At 50.4% G+C, this 16,697-nt stretch overlaps 1 protein-coding gene across 1 annotated transcript in view; it reads right to left on the reverse strand.

Annotated features, from left to right (window-relative positions):
- Positions 1–16,697, reverse strand: part of C19H16orf95 (chromosome 19 C16orf95 homolog) — a 521,908-nt gene that overhangs the window by 12,501 nt on the left and 492,710 nt on the right. The window contains 5 exon segments of the mRNA XM_060289339.1: positions 1,567–2,027; positions 4,370–4,465; positions 5,008–5,129; positions 13,416–13,592; positions 14,426–14,604. The gene's annotated coding sequence lies outside the window, so the exon portion shown is untranslated.

The raw sequence follows: 16,697 nt of genomic DNA on the forward strand, positions 1-16,697 counted from the left end.
CAGCTGAGCTTTCAAAATAAATCTTTTTGACTTCTCTCGGCCCAATCCTGTCATTTCCCAAAGGGTTCAGAATTCAGGCAATCTCCTGGTTTTCCTGGCGAGGACCCCACCGAGGAGCGGGGAGGGGAAGTGAATTCCCCAGGGCACAGAGTTACATAGTGGAGGGTCCCGTGGGGGCGCCCGGCTCCCAGTCTGGAGGGCAGGGGGGCTTAGGCTGCAGCTCATGAGAAAAATGCCTGTCTCGACTCTGGACGCGCCTCTGTAGGCAAAGACCTCCCCGAAGAATCAAAGAGGGGGGCGGTCTTTACAGCACTGTGCACCAGACCCAGGGGTTCCATATTTAATCTCCGCGACTTCCCAGAGGAGCAGGGAGAACGTTCAAGCTGCAGGCGTGACCTCTGGATTTATGGGTTGGCGAGTGAGGCGTATCCCAGTCCCCTCTGGTGAGAGGATGCTCCTTGGAAGCTGGAGTTGTGTGGGTGGGGGCGGGGAGGGCTAGGATCAAGGAGGTGGAGTGGCAGCTGGGGACTGTGAGAAACAGGAAGAGCCCTTCGAGCTCCATTAAGAGCAAGCGGTTGTCTTTCCCAGCAACAGAAATTCTCCACGGGCCCCATAATTCATACCGTAGAGCCGAGCCTGAAATCAGCTCCAAGAAGCTGCACTCTGTACGACCACACGATCAGGACGTGCGTGTGTGTGTTTGCGTGTGCGTGGCTGCGTGTGGCCAAGTGGGACGGCACAAAGAGCCTTTGGGGGGATCAGGAATCTCCATCACTGACTCCCCGTCTGTCCCCAGATTGCGGGGATCCCCGCCAGCACCCAGCACAGCTTCCTGAGGATCCCTTCGGTGCCTCCGAGTGCTTCCCAGGACTTTGTTTTCATTAGCAAAGCAATATGTAATAATAGTTGTTAAAATAATTGTATTTCTGTTTTTACATCTGTAAAGATTAAGTTAAACAGTATGAAGCCCATTAAAGTATTTCATGACACGCTGCCGTGAACTGCCCTTCATTCCCTCTGCTACTATTATTCCAGAGTAAACTTCAGAGATCGGGCGGCTGCCACGGAGGGTTATTTATAGCGGCTCATTCATCAATAAAAAACTTCAAAAGGAATCTGTTACTCTTCTATTGGGAAGCCAAAGAAAACTCACATAAAGACAGCCCTGTTAAGAAACAAAGCGGAGCGACCGCAGGACATTTAGTTAAGTAAAATCCTGATTTCTAACAAATACCATGTCGCAAAAAGAGATTGCTGGCAACGTGAATCCATTTAAGCAACTGGGTTCCCATTGGATAGTTAAAATAAGCTGTTAAACAGTTGTATTTACGTTGGCTTCAAAGGCCCTGAGTCTCCTCTTTGGGTTTTAAAAGCGTAAGAGGTCTGTGATCCTGACATAGCGAAGCAAGCCTTGTTTTCATCTTAAGAAAGCGCAGGGGACGGACACAGCCCCTGCGCCTATGGGTTATGGCTTGATTTACGGTTTTCTTGGCTCTTGGCGTGAAACTGGACTGGGGATTGGAATGGAGTCTCCCATGGTGGGAAGACCACTTATTGAGCACTTACTGTGTTCCTGGTACTGTCCCATCGAAGCAGGTGTTAGTGGCTCCATTTTGCAGATGGGAAAACCACGGTTGAGCCCATTACCCATCACGCTGGGCCATCTGTAGGATCCCGTCTTTGGTGGCGTCTTAGAATTGTAGCGATTCGTTCGGTACTGGATCTTAAGGTGATGAGATGCAGCCGTCTGCACGTTCACGAGCGAAACGACCACGAAGGCCAACCCCAAAACGTCAGTGGAGACACGCAGACAACCGCAGCCCCAGCATTTCGTCGTGTTTCTGTGCCTTGACACCAGACAGGTTCTGGGAGGCATGATGCTGGGTTGTAGAAAGGAAACTGCCTTCGAAGGACTCTCTTATGGAGACATCTTGTCCTTCTGGAGGTGGAGGTGGAGGCTGGAGGGTGGGTGACGACACAGTCCAGAGCCTCCGTAATTGTCGGGCAGCTAGCAAGTGCTGGGAACTCTGCCAAGCGAGAGCAGCAGAGGCCTCTGTCAGTTATTTTTTCCAGCCTCGTGATGTAAATACCAACCACAGGCCCATTTTACAGATGAGGGGATTGAGGCTCAGTAAACGAACTTGCTCACGGTTACCCAGCGGGGAGGACACAGAGCAGGGCTTGGCCTCTGCGCTGGAGGTCAGGGCGGGGGCGGCCTCTCCTTGGCTAACAGGAGTGGGAGGCTTTGGATTCAGACAGGCCAGTGGTGACTGGTCACGCAGCTTGTCCACTGCTCAGAGCTGGCCGAGGGGCCGAGCTAAGGCTGAACATCCAGCCCGTGCATCTTGGAGGAGAGGCGCCTTCTGGGCTCCAGATGGCCCGGGAACCAGGCCTATCCGGACTGGAAATCTGGCTTTGCTCCTTGTTAGCAAGTTATTCAGCCTCTCGGAGCCTCAGATTTCTCATCCCTCAAATGGGATAATGACATCAGGGCAGCGGTGAGGATGGAGAGGGGTGAGGTCATTTATCTGCAGGGACTGGCTCAGCGTAACAACCACAACAGTGGGCGCTGACTGCACGCGTCCCCTGGGCTAGACCAACGCCGACAGCCTTCGTGTAGCAACTCGTGCAGTCCCTCCAGCCACACGCTCAGATGGGAGCTGTGAGCACCCTCGTCTTATAGACGAGCCAGCTGGGCCACAGAGGGGCTCGGTAGCTAACTCAGCATTGCACGGCTCTGCGTGGGATGCAGGCCGGCCCTGAGTCCATTCTCGCACCGCTCTTCCCACCCACCTCTTTAGCGGGTCCTCCGTAAATGTGATGGACTAGGCGCCACCCCGTAGACAGCACTGACGTGCATGCTGAGAACTAGTGCTTATTCTAGGAACATGGGGGCCACCGATGCACTTTTGCACCCCTCTCGGGACTCCATCCACAAGGATTCTCATCGTCAGTTGTGCTCTAGAATGCCTTCTGGTTGTGCAACACGTGATCTGAGATGCGGCCTGTGTGTGGCCTGGGAATCGGGAAGCTTGGCGCCCACCCCCCTGCGTTGCTGCTGTGTATCCTGACACGTGAGCCCAGGGGGCCCTGTGCCCTCAGCACTCAGTTTCCTCACCTGTGACATAAAGGAGGTGCCTCGAGGGCTGGCTGAGGGCTGCCCCGTTGTCACCTGCTTGGGGTGTCCACACTTGAGCGCAGAGGGGGACCCCTGAGCACATGCCTGACCACAGGCCTCGCTCTAGAGGGACTTAAAGAACACGTGCTTGGTCTCTGTCCAGAGCCTGAGGGAGGGGCCCCATCTCGGACACAGAGCTGTGACTACATTACTTTCTTTTGCTGAGCGCCCTTTGGGTTCCCCATAGATGGCCACAGGGTGGGTTTGGAGGGAGTCTCTAATTGGGGGTGGGGACCTGAACAGTATGCAAATGCTGCCCTTTGCAATTTCCCTTCATCTCCTTTAAGGCAGTTATCGAGAAGAACGGCGTCTACAAAGACCAGAACCCCTTTATGGCACTGTTAGCCGGAGCTTCAGCTCACAGCCTTCCGGTGTGTGGAGGGGAGGCCTGTCCTCGTTGGATGGAGGAGAAGCTAACAGCCACCCTGGCGTGGCGTCCCCAACTTGTTCAGCAGATCCTTTCCCAAGATGTGCTGTTAGCATTGGATGAATTCAGCTGCATTTTGGATTTGCCAACCATCTCACACTGTTTTTAAAATGCTTGGGGTTTGATAAAACTGAAAAAGATATTTGCCAAGCCCCATTCCCCTTCATTTTTTAAACCCATGTGGATTTTAAGGGGAATTTAATCCATATGTTTCTGATTCATTTGCTCTTAACTCATCAAAACCTTGTTTCAAAAAAGCTATTTGATGTCCAAGGAGCTTTTGGAGTTGGGTTTTAAATCTTTTAAAGTCCTCCCTTCCTGGCTTTGAAATGAGATGTTGCCGTTTGCCAAGCATAAATGAGCTCCCTAGCTGAAAAAAGGTTCATGTTTGGTTCACAATTAGAGAACTGTGAATTCTCAGTGGGCTGTGAAATGGGCAAAACCCGCCTCCTTTGAAGACTGGTCAGGACCCCTCCCCTAAAGCCAGGGCCAGGGCCCCACCGCCTCTGTGTCCAGGAGGCATGCCATTGGCTGGGCGAGGGACAAGAATGATGGATCCTTTTACTTCAGCACCTTGATTCTATCAGCCCAGAGAAGGGCAGCCTGGAAGATGTTTCTGAGGACTGGGCTCCACACATTTTAGGAGAATATAACTTAGGAGGGACTTACTTACATGTTTATAAAGCCTGATTTATTTTAAGCTTTTTATAATGGAACCTTTAAAACATATACAAGAATAGAGAATGTCCTCATGTATTACTCACCACGCCTCAGCCCTTGTCAGCTCAGTATCAACCTTGACTTTGAGATGAATCCTGGATTTTCTACCATTTCATTCTTCTACAGTTCTGTCCACATCTCTAGAACATAAGGAAAGACTCTTTAAAAGTCCACAATACCCTGATCACAAATTGGCAATAAATTCCTAAATGTCATAAAAATCCTGATTAATTTCCCCCTATTTTCTCATAAGTTAGAAAAACTGGGTTCTTTGAATCAGGATCTAAATGAAGCCATCCATTGCATTTGGTGGCTTTTAGTCCTTTGGTTTCTCTCTTCTTTTTTTCTGTTGGCAATTTATTTGTTGAAGAAATAGGTCATTTATCACGTGGCATTTCCCACATTTTGGATTTTTCTGATTACATTCTTGTATTTAACAAGTTTCTCTTCCCCTAAAAATGCAATTTCTTAGAGTTTATGTTTTTGAAAAACTTCAGAGTCAATTCCAGTAGAACAATATTTTACATTTTGATAGGCTTAATATTTCCTTTTTTGTACCTTGAAATATCCCCTTTGGCCCTATATTTAACTCCATTCTCTGAGTATCACTCCCCCCCATCTCTCTCTCTCTCTCTCTCTCTCTCTCACACACACACACACACACACACACACACACACGTACATTTTTGTTTTCCTTATTCGGTGCCACAGTTACAAGACATCAAATGCTGCAGTGGCAGGACCCTGTTCCATTATGTACTAAGACCCGGAAGGAATGAGGGCACAGGAGAAAGCAGAGATATCCTGAAAATGAACACACAACCATCATAAGCATGCTTTTCCAAATGTGATTTTGAGTGTTAACACGTCATGAGTCACCCAGTGAGAAAGCTTTCCCCCTTTCCGTTCTCCTCCGCGCCATTTGATGGCATTAAGGAGCGTCTCAGTCGGTGGGGCCGTGGTCTTTCTTCCCTCTAACACCTGCCAATCTTCTCACGTAAGGAAGGCAGATGAAGGCCTGGGGGTGGAGCCGTGGCCAGGTAACAATATCTAGCTAGCGCCGAACAGCATTGCTTTCTTTGCTTTTCTTGTACCTGATTTGTTTACGATCTACACATCAAGAGATACGGACTGTCCATCGTCAGCCATACTTCAAAGCTTACTTTTACAGTAAAAAGCGAGGGTCGACTTAAAGGAAAACGTTAATGACATCGTGGAACGGTGCTCTGTGCTTTGGCGAAGCCTCGCACTCCCGGTGCTGGCTGACGTTTGGCAAGCAGTGCAGGAGCAGCGGGAGATCTGGGGGACGCAGCGAGAAACTCTGGGTCCTTTTCCTCCTCTTCTTCGTAATCTAACCAGTAAATGCAGGCAGCCACTTCACCTCCCTGCAGGCTGTCTCCCCCGTGGAGTGGGACGCAATCCCTGCCCCGAACCCCGGCCTCACCTCCCAGGGTTCTGGTGGAGGAACAAAGAGATGAGGAAAGTGATGCCTTGTAAACAATAATTATTACGCATAATTTAATCGTCTATTTCGCACCCCTCCAGACACCATTTCTTCTCTCTTCTCCTCTCCCCCTTCTTCAACAGTCTTTACCCTCTCTTCTGGATGCCCCCATTCACTCACCGTCCTTCTGGAACTATAACAGGAAGAAAAGCAGGTGGTTGGGTAGAGACTAAAAAAACCCCCACAAATCCTTGTCTGAAGGACCAGAAATAATTGGGGCTGGCGGCCCAGGATTCCTCCAGTAGTTCCGTCTGCATCAGACTCCACCTCTGGGCCACAGTGATTGGGCCCAGCTTCGGACACGTGACTCCTGTTGGGCCGATCAGAGTCTACCACAGGGGTTTTCCTCACTGGAGCGGGGAAGCACGTGCTCTTTCTCTGAGCAAGATGGGAGCCTGGAGGTGCCTGCAGATGTGGTTCCCACCTTTGGTGGGTGGATGGAGCTGACCCGAAAGTCACCCGGTGAGAAGGTTTCCCCCTTTTCAGTTCTCTCCCACACCATTCGACTATATCAAGGAGGAGAATGTCAGTTTGGTGGCTTCTTTTTTCTTGGAATAAACAAGAGAAAATGTCGGGGGTGGGAGGGGAGAACAGCCTTGGAGTCCCTGAGGCTCCCTCTGCCCCAGATATTTGATTAGAGGAACCGAAAAACTCTTAAGCCAATTTACTTAAGCCAGAGTGTGTTGTGTTTTTGTCACTTTCAACCAAAAGAGTCCTAATGAAATACATCTGGTAAAATTACATTTAAAAGCACATATTGGACAAACAGGATGTCTGCAAACAGATTAGGGACAGGTCTAATCGCTTTGCGATGGCCAACCTGAATTGCTTCAGAGGGAGAAGTTCTAGTCCTAGACCAGCATCTGAATCCAAGCGTCCTCAGCATCACTGTTGCTAACGGCTGGCTTCCTGTGACAGACTTCCAGCTAGCGCCTTGCATTTTGATAACCTCACCGAGTATTTTCCTACTTACCCCTTTTTCTCATCACGTCCCTTTGATGTGGTCCAGAATGACTGATTGATTAATTTGACCAAGCCATGTTTGCTGAGCACCGACAATGAGCTGGGCACCCCGGTGGAATGGCAAAGATGTAAGATGGAGTTTCTATAGCCAAGCAGGTGATACTCAAGAACCATCCATCTGATAAAGAAATGGAGGCACTAAGCAAGGTTAAGCGACCTCCTCCAGGAGTCTTAGGTCTTTCGGATGGAAACGGGACCTTTTAACTTCCCAGCCCGGGCCCCTGCACCGCAGCCTGCTGCCTGTTTCACAGTGTTTGAAAGAGGCTCACTCTCTTTCCACCACTCAGCTGTGCCAGTGGTGTCTCTGGGGCCCTGCGCTCCCGACTGGGGAGTGAAGGATTGCACACAGAGGCCTCAGACTTGCAGCCGATGGCTGGGGGCATGAGAGCTTGGCCGTTTTCTTTGGTTCAAAGAAACATATTTTAAAACACACTGTATCTCACAGATCTTATCCTTGGTAGCAACCTCAGCAGCCTAGTGTCTGTTGCCTTACACCTGGCCCATGTCAGTGACTCTTATTATCTTCCTGGCCCTTGTAGACTTTTGAGTTTGCATCACAAGGTGGTCTCTTAGGTAGTTTCCAGTCTTGATATATATTTTTTTAATTTGTTTATTTAATTAATTTATTTTTGGCTGCATTGGGTCTTCATTGCTGCACGCGGGCTCTCTCTAGTTCCAGTCTTGATATTTTTATGACTATATCTCACTCTTAAAAAAAATATATATATATATATATACAATATCCATAAAATTTTAGACATGTGGACACTCTTTTGATCACCTCTCAGGTTACGATTTGGAATATTTCTGTCACCCAGAAAGTTCCCTTGTGCCCTTTCCCAGTCAACACCCCCCACCCTAGAGATAACTGCCCTTTTGACTTCCATCACCATCAGTTCGTTTTTTCTGTTCTCGACTGTTGTATAAATTGATTCAAACAGCATGTGCTCTTGTGTCTGCCTTCCTTCCCTCGGTGCTGTGATGGGGACTCATCCACGTGGTTGTTTGTGGCAGTGGTTGGTCCGTTTTCACTGCCGTGTAATATTCCCCTAGAGGAAGAAACCACGACCTCTTCGTTCTACTGCTGGTGGGAGCTTGGGTTGTTTGAAGTTCTTGAGTGTTGGGAGTAACTGAGTGTTCTTGCACATGCCTTCTTGTAGAACACAGTCCTAGATTCAACTGGGGATATACTCAGGAAAAGAAATTGCTTGGTCATGGGCCGTGTGCCCTTTGAGCTCTGTCCTGCCGGGCAGCGTCCCAGCGAGACAGAACTCTTGTTCCTCTACTTCTTACTCTTTGCAGAGGGGCTGCATTCACACACGTCTTCCTCTCCCAATACGTGGTGAGCAGCTGGCACACAGTAGGTGTTCAGCTAACGCGGTTCCTTTTTGGAGAATGAATACTGATCAAATCCCCCTTCCCAGTCACCGCCAGCACCCTGTTCACCGTCACGAGTGACATTCGAGCACTGCCCGCTATGGACCTGATCTCTGATCTCCACGAAGCCCTGAGAGGCTGGCATCATCTTGCCCGCTTCGCAGATGATGCAGCCGGGACCCAGCAGAGCTAATCACTCTGCCCGAAGGGTCCCAAGTGGAGCTGGGATGCAGGTCTGCCCGAGGCCCACGTGCTGTCACTAAGCTGTCTCCTGCGAACATCTCCTCCGCCTCTGGCACCCCCGCAACCCACTTCCCAGGCGGCTCCCAGTGCTTGTCTGTTCCTGTGGAACCGTTTGCAGGGACCAGGGCATTTCTCGACAGTTCGGCTCCCCTGGGAGGTCTCTAGGGTCTACGGTCTGTTTATAAACGGCCCCTGGGCCTTTTCCTTTACTGGTCATTATTGACAAATAAATGGCTGACTCACAAGAGTAAAAATATACTTCTGGTTTAGAGCTGTGGAGTTATTAAAAGTTTGTTGTGTCTACTCAGATGGTACAGCCACTGCCCGAGGACAAGGCAGCTGATGTGACTGTAGGACGAGCACAGACAAATGTTCCCTCTCCTGACTCAGTCCTGGCCATATGTTGCCGGTCACGGTGACAAGGCCCACGAGGTTCTAGGGGCCCGCCCCCTCTGGGGTTTGCGTGGAGCAGCAGAGCGCTGCATCTGGAGCCGGGGGACCTGGGACGATGCCACAGCTCTGTTGTCTTCCGGTTATGTGACCCTGGCCAAGTCACCTCCTTAAGCCTCTCCTCCACCCCTGCTGGAAAGTGGGAATCATAGAGCTTGCCTCCCGGGGTTGGTAGGAGGTGTGAGCAAACACTATTTCAGACGAGTTGCCAGAGTGACCATTTTAGAGATAGAAAGGGTTGGCCTGATATGAGCTCGGAGAGGAGGGCTGTGGCCAGGGGCGCCTTCAGGCAGGGCTCAGGAGATTGCTCTGGGAAGCCGTTGGATGTTCAGGCAGGGTGAGGGCGCGAGGGCAGGGCACTGGCAGCCTCTGCTGCAGCAGAGGTGGCCGCTGGCCCTGCCAGGAAGCTGCCCCAGAGGCTGGAGAAAGAGCCGTGCTTAGTTCAAAACTCCTCCGCGGTCAGGCGCCCTTCTGCCGTGAACTTCCGCAGTGCTTCAGCTCCCTCAGTGGGCAAGCATCTGATGCTTCGAAAGAGAGGCAGGATCCCCTACGCAAGGAACGTAGTAAGTACTGAAGACAGGAAAAGACCGCAGATACGTTTACCCGTGAGCCGGCAAATACAGGCCTGCTGCTCAGGCCTTTCCCACCCAGCACGCTTCTCCTGAACCTCTGAGCCTCCAGCGAGCCCTGCAGGCTGCACCGCCGGCTCGGAGTTGACGCACGTGAGCACTCCTCTCTGCCTCTCAGCCCTGGTCCCCAGAAGCTTACCCGCCGGGCTGTGCTCAAGGGATGGGCTTTGGCAACCGTGGTGAGACAGTATTTAACATTTCCGAGACAGAAATGGCCATCCGAAAAGGCTAAAATGATATGTTTTGGCCCCGTCTCTAACCTTTGGAAGGATGCCCAGCTTCCGACAGTCTCTGACGCTGTTTTGGGGGAGGAAACCTTATGTTGAGGAAAAGCACATTGCTCTCCTTTAAGGTTCTATTCGCTCTTTTCGGAACTCCCATTTCAGGGACCCCAGACGCCGTGTCCCATCGTATTCTTCACTGCCTGCCAGTGGGGCATCCCCTGGACTCCCAGGTGGTCAGAGCCTAGACATCTGTTCCAGAAAGGCTTAAAGAGGAAAAGGTCTTCTAAGAAATAACTACTCCTACATACAAAACACTCATGGTTCCTTCCAAGAAAACATGCTCCCACAGTGATTTGAAAAAATTACCCAGTTAAATCCTTTTATCAGGAAGGGATTTATCCCCCAGTGACCAACTCGTAGAAAACAGACGTGTGCCATGATTCACAGAATGAACCCTGGTTTCCATCACTCGGCTCTTACAGACATTGTTGCCAACATCCCATTTAAAGCCCTACTTAGGGTTAAGACTCCATGCTCACAAATGCAGGGGGTACGGCTTCAATCCCAGGTGGGGAACTAAGATCCCAGGGGCTGCACGGTGTGGCCAAAAAAAAAAAAAAAAAAGCGAAAGAGAAGAATTAAGTCCTACTTAGAATCTTGAATCTGAATCAGATACAAAACATGGTTTGATTTGGGAATAATAATGATCAAAAGAAACCAAGCACCACATTATTTAAAAGGCAATTGGTTGAATCCATTGAAAAATCAATGCTAATGGGTTATTTATAAGAATAACTACTTACTTGTTTTTCTTTTACCATTCTTAATGGTTTTTTTGTTTGTTTGTTTGTGTGGTGTTTTTAATGACTGAAAATTGTTTCCTGGATTAGTGTCGTATTTGACATGAAAATAAACATTTTTGATTTGAACCACCAGATGACTCAAATTAGTGGAGGGAAGTAAGATCTGGCCTTGTCGGGCTCCTGGGAAATCTTGAGTCACTATCTGCATCTGGGTATCAGTTTTTCCATTTTTAACACAAGTGATTTGGAAGGAGTCACCCCTCTAGTGCTTCTACAAAAGGGGCAGAGATTTATAGATGATTGCCTAGAACAGCACTGTCCAAAAGAACTTTCTGCAGCGACGGGAATGTTCTCTAATAGAATATACATGTGCGTGGCCTCCCATATGGTCGCCACCAAGCACTTAGAATGTGGAGACGGCACGTGAGGCGCTGCATTTTAAATCTGCTTCAGTTGTAACTCATTTACATCTAAGTCGCCACGTGGCTGGTGGCCCTGGTTCTGGGCTGTGAGGATTCAAGGAGCGAGTCTTCAAACTGGTGACTGTGACAGAGTGTCTTCCCCATGGACCACCGTTTTCTCCTCAGAAAAAGAGATGTTTGGGTAGATGAGAGCTTCTTAAAATTTTCCACCAGAGTTCACTGTTACAGTCAGGGTCCTGTTAGGAAAACTGAAGCAATACTAGGCATTTCAAAGGGAAGTGACTGGGTGTAGGGCATTAGGGAATCAAACCTTCAGAGAGCCTGGCGGAGGGATGTCAGGAGAGGTTGTATCCAGCTTGCAGGTTTGTCACTGTGAGTGGAATTCAAAGCCTCGACAGGCTGGTGCTGTTGCCCAGCGGTCAGAAAACTGCAGGAAGGCCTTGCTGACAGGGCTGCCTTGTGGGCCCGAGCAGGGGGCTGGCAAGGGAACACAGAGGCAGCTACAAAAACGTGCACTTGCCAGATGCATCCTCCGCGGCTGCCAGAGAAACACGGGTGGCTTCTGCCTTCCAAACCTTGTGTGAGAGCTTCTCGTCTGTGGAGAAGTGTAGCTCCCTGTCTTCCAGCCCTGTGGTACACGAGGCGGGAATCCATGTCCACTGCCCCAAAACATGTCCAGCGAGTGCTCCTAACATCACAGGAAGGTGAACAAGTGTCCCCCACCACGTCAGAGACTGGAGGAGTAGAGTGCAGGGTGGCCCGGCCCCAGGACAAGATCGACATTTGTTGTTTTGCCTGCTCAGTATAGGCACACCTTGTTTTGTTTTGTTTTAAATTTATTTATTTTTGGCTGCACTGGGTCTTCATTGCTGCACATGAGCTTTCTCTGGTTGCAGCGAGCAGGGGCTACTCTTCGTTGTGGTGCGCGGGCTTCTCGTTGCGGTGGCTTCTCTTGTTGCAGAGCACAGGCTCTAGGTGTGTGGGCTTCAGTAGTTGCGGCTCGCAGGCTCTACAGCACAGGCTCAGTAGTTGTGGCACACGGGCTTAGTTGCTCCACGGCATGTGGGATCTTCCTGGACCAGGGCTCGAACACGTGTCCCCTGCATTGGCAGGCGGATTCTTAACCACTGCGCCACCAGGGAAGTCCCGGCACACCTTGTTCTACTGCACTTTGCTTTATCTCACTTCCAGTTTTTTACAAGTTGCTGGTTTGTGGCAACCCTGCATCAGGCAAGCCCATCGGCGCCATTTTCCCAACAGCATTTGCTTACTTCATGTCTCTGTGTCACGTTTTGGTAATTCTCACAGTATTTCAAACGTTTTCATTGTTATTATATTTGTTATGGTGAGTTGTGATCAGTGACTGTAGGTGTTACTACTATGACTCGGTGAAGGTTCATGGTTAGACATTTTTAGCAACAAATTTTTAAAAATTAAGGTATGAATGTTGTGTTTGAGACATAATGCTACTGTACACTTAATGGACCATGGTGTAGTGTAAACACAACTTTTATATATACTGGGCAACCAAAAAATTTCTCTGACTGGGGTAGCTCAGGGAGATAGGATGCAAGCCTGGTACTCAGGCAGGCATTCTGCCTCCATGAGGGCAGTTCCTGCCTGAGACTAGAGCCAACGTGCTCCAGTGCCATGAGGGAGGAGTGTGGGCCCCACAGGGGCGTGTATACTTCTGGGTTTGTAAACAGCCTGGCAGGGCTTCAGTTGGCAGCCACAATCATTTCAGAATCTTTCTGTGGCAAACAATTTCCAGCGACTGGGCTCTTAGCTTCTTCCCTGTGTCCATGGGTCCACCAGGGTTCCTGACTGAGCGTGTGTCTTTCTGCCTTGTTACTATGAGCCCACGTCCTGGCCTGATGCTCTATCTTTCCCAGGCTTGGGGCTCTGTTTGACTTTTCTCAGTCCTTCCAGGCTCTGGGCTCCTGCCCCTGAATCCAGCATCACAGGAGACCCTGCAAGGTGCACCCAAACCTCACGGCCGCTGGCATCTGTCCTCCTACTGCTGGGCTGGCACCCTGCCCACCTGCTGGAGCTCCTGGTCCCTGGCCACCTGCTGCCCAGCACCACGCTCTCAGATTCTACAGTCGCACCTGCATCACCCAGCGTCCAGCCACTGAAAGTCATTCTGCTTCCCGACCCCGGCAAACCTTCCCAGGGGCTTTGTTTGATCTATTTCATCAACAGCTCCCAGCTGACATTTACATTACTCCTTCCAGACCCGTGCCGGCCAGGCGACTGGAGAAACTGAGCCACAGAGTCGGAATTGTCCAAAACCTTCCATGTCCCCAACAAATCTTTTACCAACAGCCATTTGGAGCCCAGACGCCTTAGAAGTCATTGCAGACAGGCAGCTTCCATCAATTCCACAATAAACATTTAGCCAAGAGAAAAAACTACCTCAAATCTCAAATGATGTGAGAGTGACGTGAAGCCCAGGATGTGGGCATTGAGTCCACGCTGAGCAGAAAATCTCCCTTCCTCCCGAGTGGACCCACCTCGGCTTCAGAAGAGCCATTTCAGCTCAAGCAGCACAGTGGCTCATTGTAGAAAGGGCCATCCTTGGTGTCCTCTGTACTAAAACGACAAAATGGTTTGGGTAGATTTAGGTCATCTGGGAGTTGGAGTCCTGGACAGAAGCAGGCCGTGGGGGCCAGGGCTTGGTCCAGGCAGCTTGGGGGGCGGGTCTGGAGGGTGAGTGACGGGCTGGAACTGAGCAGGGCTCGGGCTGTTCGTGGTTGTCAGCCCCCAGAGGGGAACCAGTGGCATAGTTGGCCCGCTTTGCACGCCGGGCGCGAGGATAGGGGCAGCTGGGGGTGGAAATTTGGGGAGAGACACTGGGCCACGCACTGAAACTTGAAGAGGAAATGCCAGATGCAGACCTGGAGCCGCCCTGGACACAGTGAGTCTAACTCGGGAAGCCAATAAACAGTAGGATGCTGGCGGGCGGGTTAACAAAAGCTGCCTTCGTGGTGAAGGAGTAGGAGGGAGTAGCTGACTAACGCTCCTCTCCATGCAGGATGCGGGGCCTGGAAGCCCAGGGACGCTCCTGCATGCTCTCAGCGGGATGGCAGCCGGGGCGCCCACACACCGGGCAGAGCTGCCCACCGTCGCCGCTGCCCACAGCCCTGCTCACTCCCACCTTGCGCGGCAACACCTCTCAGCTCGCTGCCCTCACAAGAGCTGCACCTATTCTCACACTCCCTAACACAGCGCCATCCAGAAGAACAGTCTGCTACGACGGAACATTCCAGAACCTCACTGTCCCAGGGGTTGACACGTGTGGCTCTTAGAGCACTGAAATGGGGCTGGTGTAACTGAGGAACGGAATTTTCAGTCTCATCGAGCACAAACCCCTGCCTTGTTCATCCGTTTCTCTGCCCCAAGTGAGTGCCTGGTGGACAGCAAACCTGTGCTGCACGGTGATCTTGTTTTATTTTTCTCTTTCCTGCTATTCGCTGGGTCCTGGAGATCCAAGAGGTAAGTGGAAGCCGCTCTCTCCTCAGCACATATACATAAAATTCATGCAGGAATTTGACTGGCCAGGCCTAGCCATGGGTCTACTCTCTGTACAGGACCATTTTCACACCTGAAAAATGAACAATAATTCTTCAAAATAATCAGATACCAAGTAACTGCTCAAAATTTCCCAATTGCCATATCTACATCTATCTATATTATCTGTCATCCATTTCTACCCACCCATCTCTATCATCTATCTATCTATGATCTATCATCTATATGTCTATCATCTATCTGTCTATTATCTATCATCTATTTAGCAATCATCTATCTATTTAGCTATGTAACTATCATCTATATATCTATCACCCATCTATCTATCTATCATCTATGTATCTACCATCTCTCTATATATCTATCTATCATCTATCTAACAATCACCTGTCATCTATCTGTCTATCATCTATCTATCAGTCACCTATCTATGTATCTATCATCTATCTGCCTATCAATCATTTATCTATCAGTCACCTATCTATCATCTATCTGTCTATCATCTACATATATCTCTGTCTCTATTGCCTGTTTATTCATCCATCTGTCTAACCCATCACCTATCTGCATCCATGCATCTGAGGCAGGGTGCAGCAGGGCCCACACACGCATGTGACATCAGGGCCTCCACTCCTCACTGCGTGGCCGATTCTCTCATCACCTGGTCAGTGACACGGACAGAAGCAGGGGCTTTCCTCCCAGTCCAGTGCTGCTTTCTACCACCCACGCTAGCTCAGCCCCTGGGCCATGTCTGGCCAGCTCCCCAGCTGATAACTGTCAGCCCTGCCCTCCTGTCTCCCCGTCGGTCGCCAAGGATGTGCTCGCTGAGCGTGGAGCGTGGAGCTGGCAGCCACACCATCTGATACTACTCTGTCTCGGGCAGATTTCAGCACTTCGTCATCCTCTCAGTCCTGGCGCCAACGTGCGGCCCAGCCCACTGCCAAGCGGGGCCGTCAGGCCCCACAGGGGAGCCTCGCACGCTCGGACATGGCCAGGCCATGTCGAGACAATCCTGGGCACCCAGGCAAACACCCCAGGTCTGCTCAGACTGGATTGAGCCCGACTTCCCGGAGGCCCGTGGCCCGTGTGGGCTCTGACAACCCTGGGCGCTGTTTTCAGGGCACACAGCTCCAGAAAGCAGCCCTTTTCTGCTGAGACTGGAAGCCTGGGGGCGGTGCTGTCACAGCTGAAAAACAGATTTCCATCGGGAGCGTTTAGATGTTTTCTGAAAAGTTGAAAATATTTTTCCTTTTAATTTCTCCATTTTCCAACGTGACCTCACAATCCTACCTATTCCTTAACACCTATTTCATTCAAGCTAGCACAATTCAAAATAATAATATTTATCATGTGCACATAACGCCTCTTTTTACCTCACAATGACCTTAGAGGGATCCTTATCATTCCTATTTTACACAGATGAAGAAGAGAGCCCAGAGAGGTTAAGTCACTTGCCCAAGGTCACACAGCAGGGCTGGGGTTTGAGCCTAAGTCTTTTGATTCCAAAGCGTGGAAGGAACTGATTGTCCATCAGACCAGTTTCTTCCTGGATGGCAAGGCCCTGGGGTACCCAGGGGCATGAGAAGGGCAGAGCCAGGGGGCAGAACCTGGCAGAATACCCAAGGATGCTATGGGGACAAGGACCCTCTCCACGTGGCCGACGGGCCCAGTCCCAGAGTGGCCCACCTGTTTCACTGATTTCTCTCTCTCTCCCTCTCCAGAAAGAACTCCAGGTTCTGTAAGAACTGTGTTTTCTCAGGATGCTTCCTCATGCTTCTCAGCCCAGGTGAATAAAAGTTGGGTGTCACCTGCCCACCAGACCACCTGGCCAAATCTAAGTCCCATTCAAGGCCCCCAGGACACACACACCATCCCTATTCTATAGATAGGGAAACTGAGGCTCAGAGAACAAAGGAACTCATCCACGGCCCCACGGCTGTGGGATTCAAAGCCAGGTGTTTGCACCCCTTGGCCCAAGCACATTAGAATCAAGGGCACAGTTTCAGGAAAATACGGAATGCTGCCTCTGGGACCCAGAAGCTCACGTTCAATTCCCCTGGGATGGGGTCTAAAAGCTCCCCAAGTAATTATTGTGTTCAGCCAGGGTTTAAAACTTGATGTTCCAAGTGGGGTCCCTGGATGAGCAATATCACCTGCAAGCTTGTA

Source organism: Globicephala melas, chromosome 19, assembly GCF_963455315.2.
Source record: "Globicephala melas chromosome 19, mGloMel1.2, whole genome shotgun sequence".
NCBI lineage: Eukaryota > Metazoa > Chordata > Mammalia > Artiodactyla > Delphinidae > Globicephala > Globicephala melas.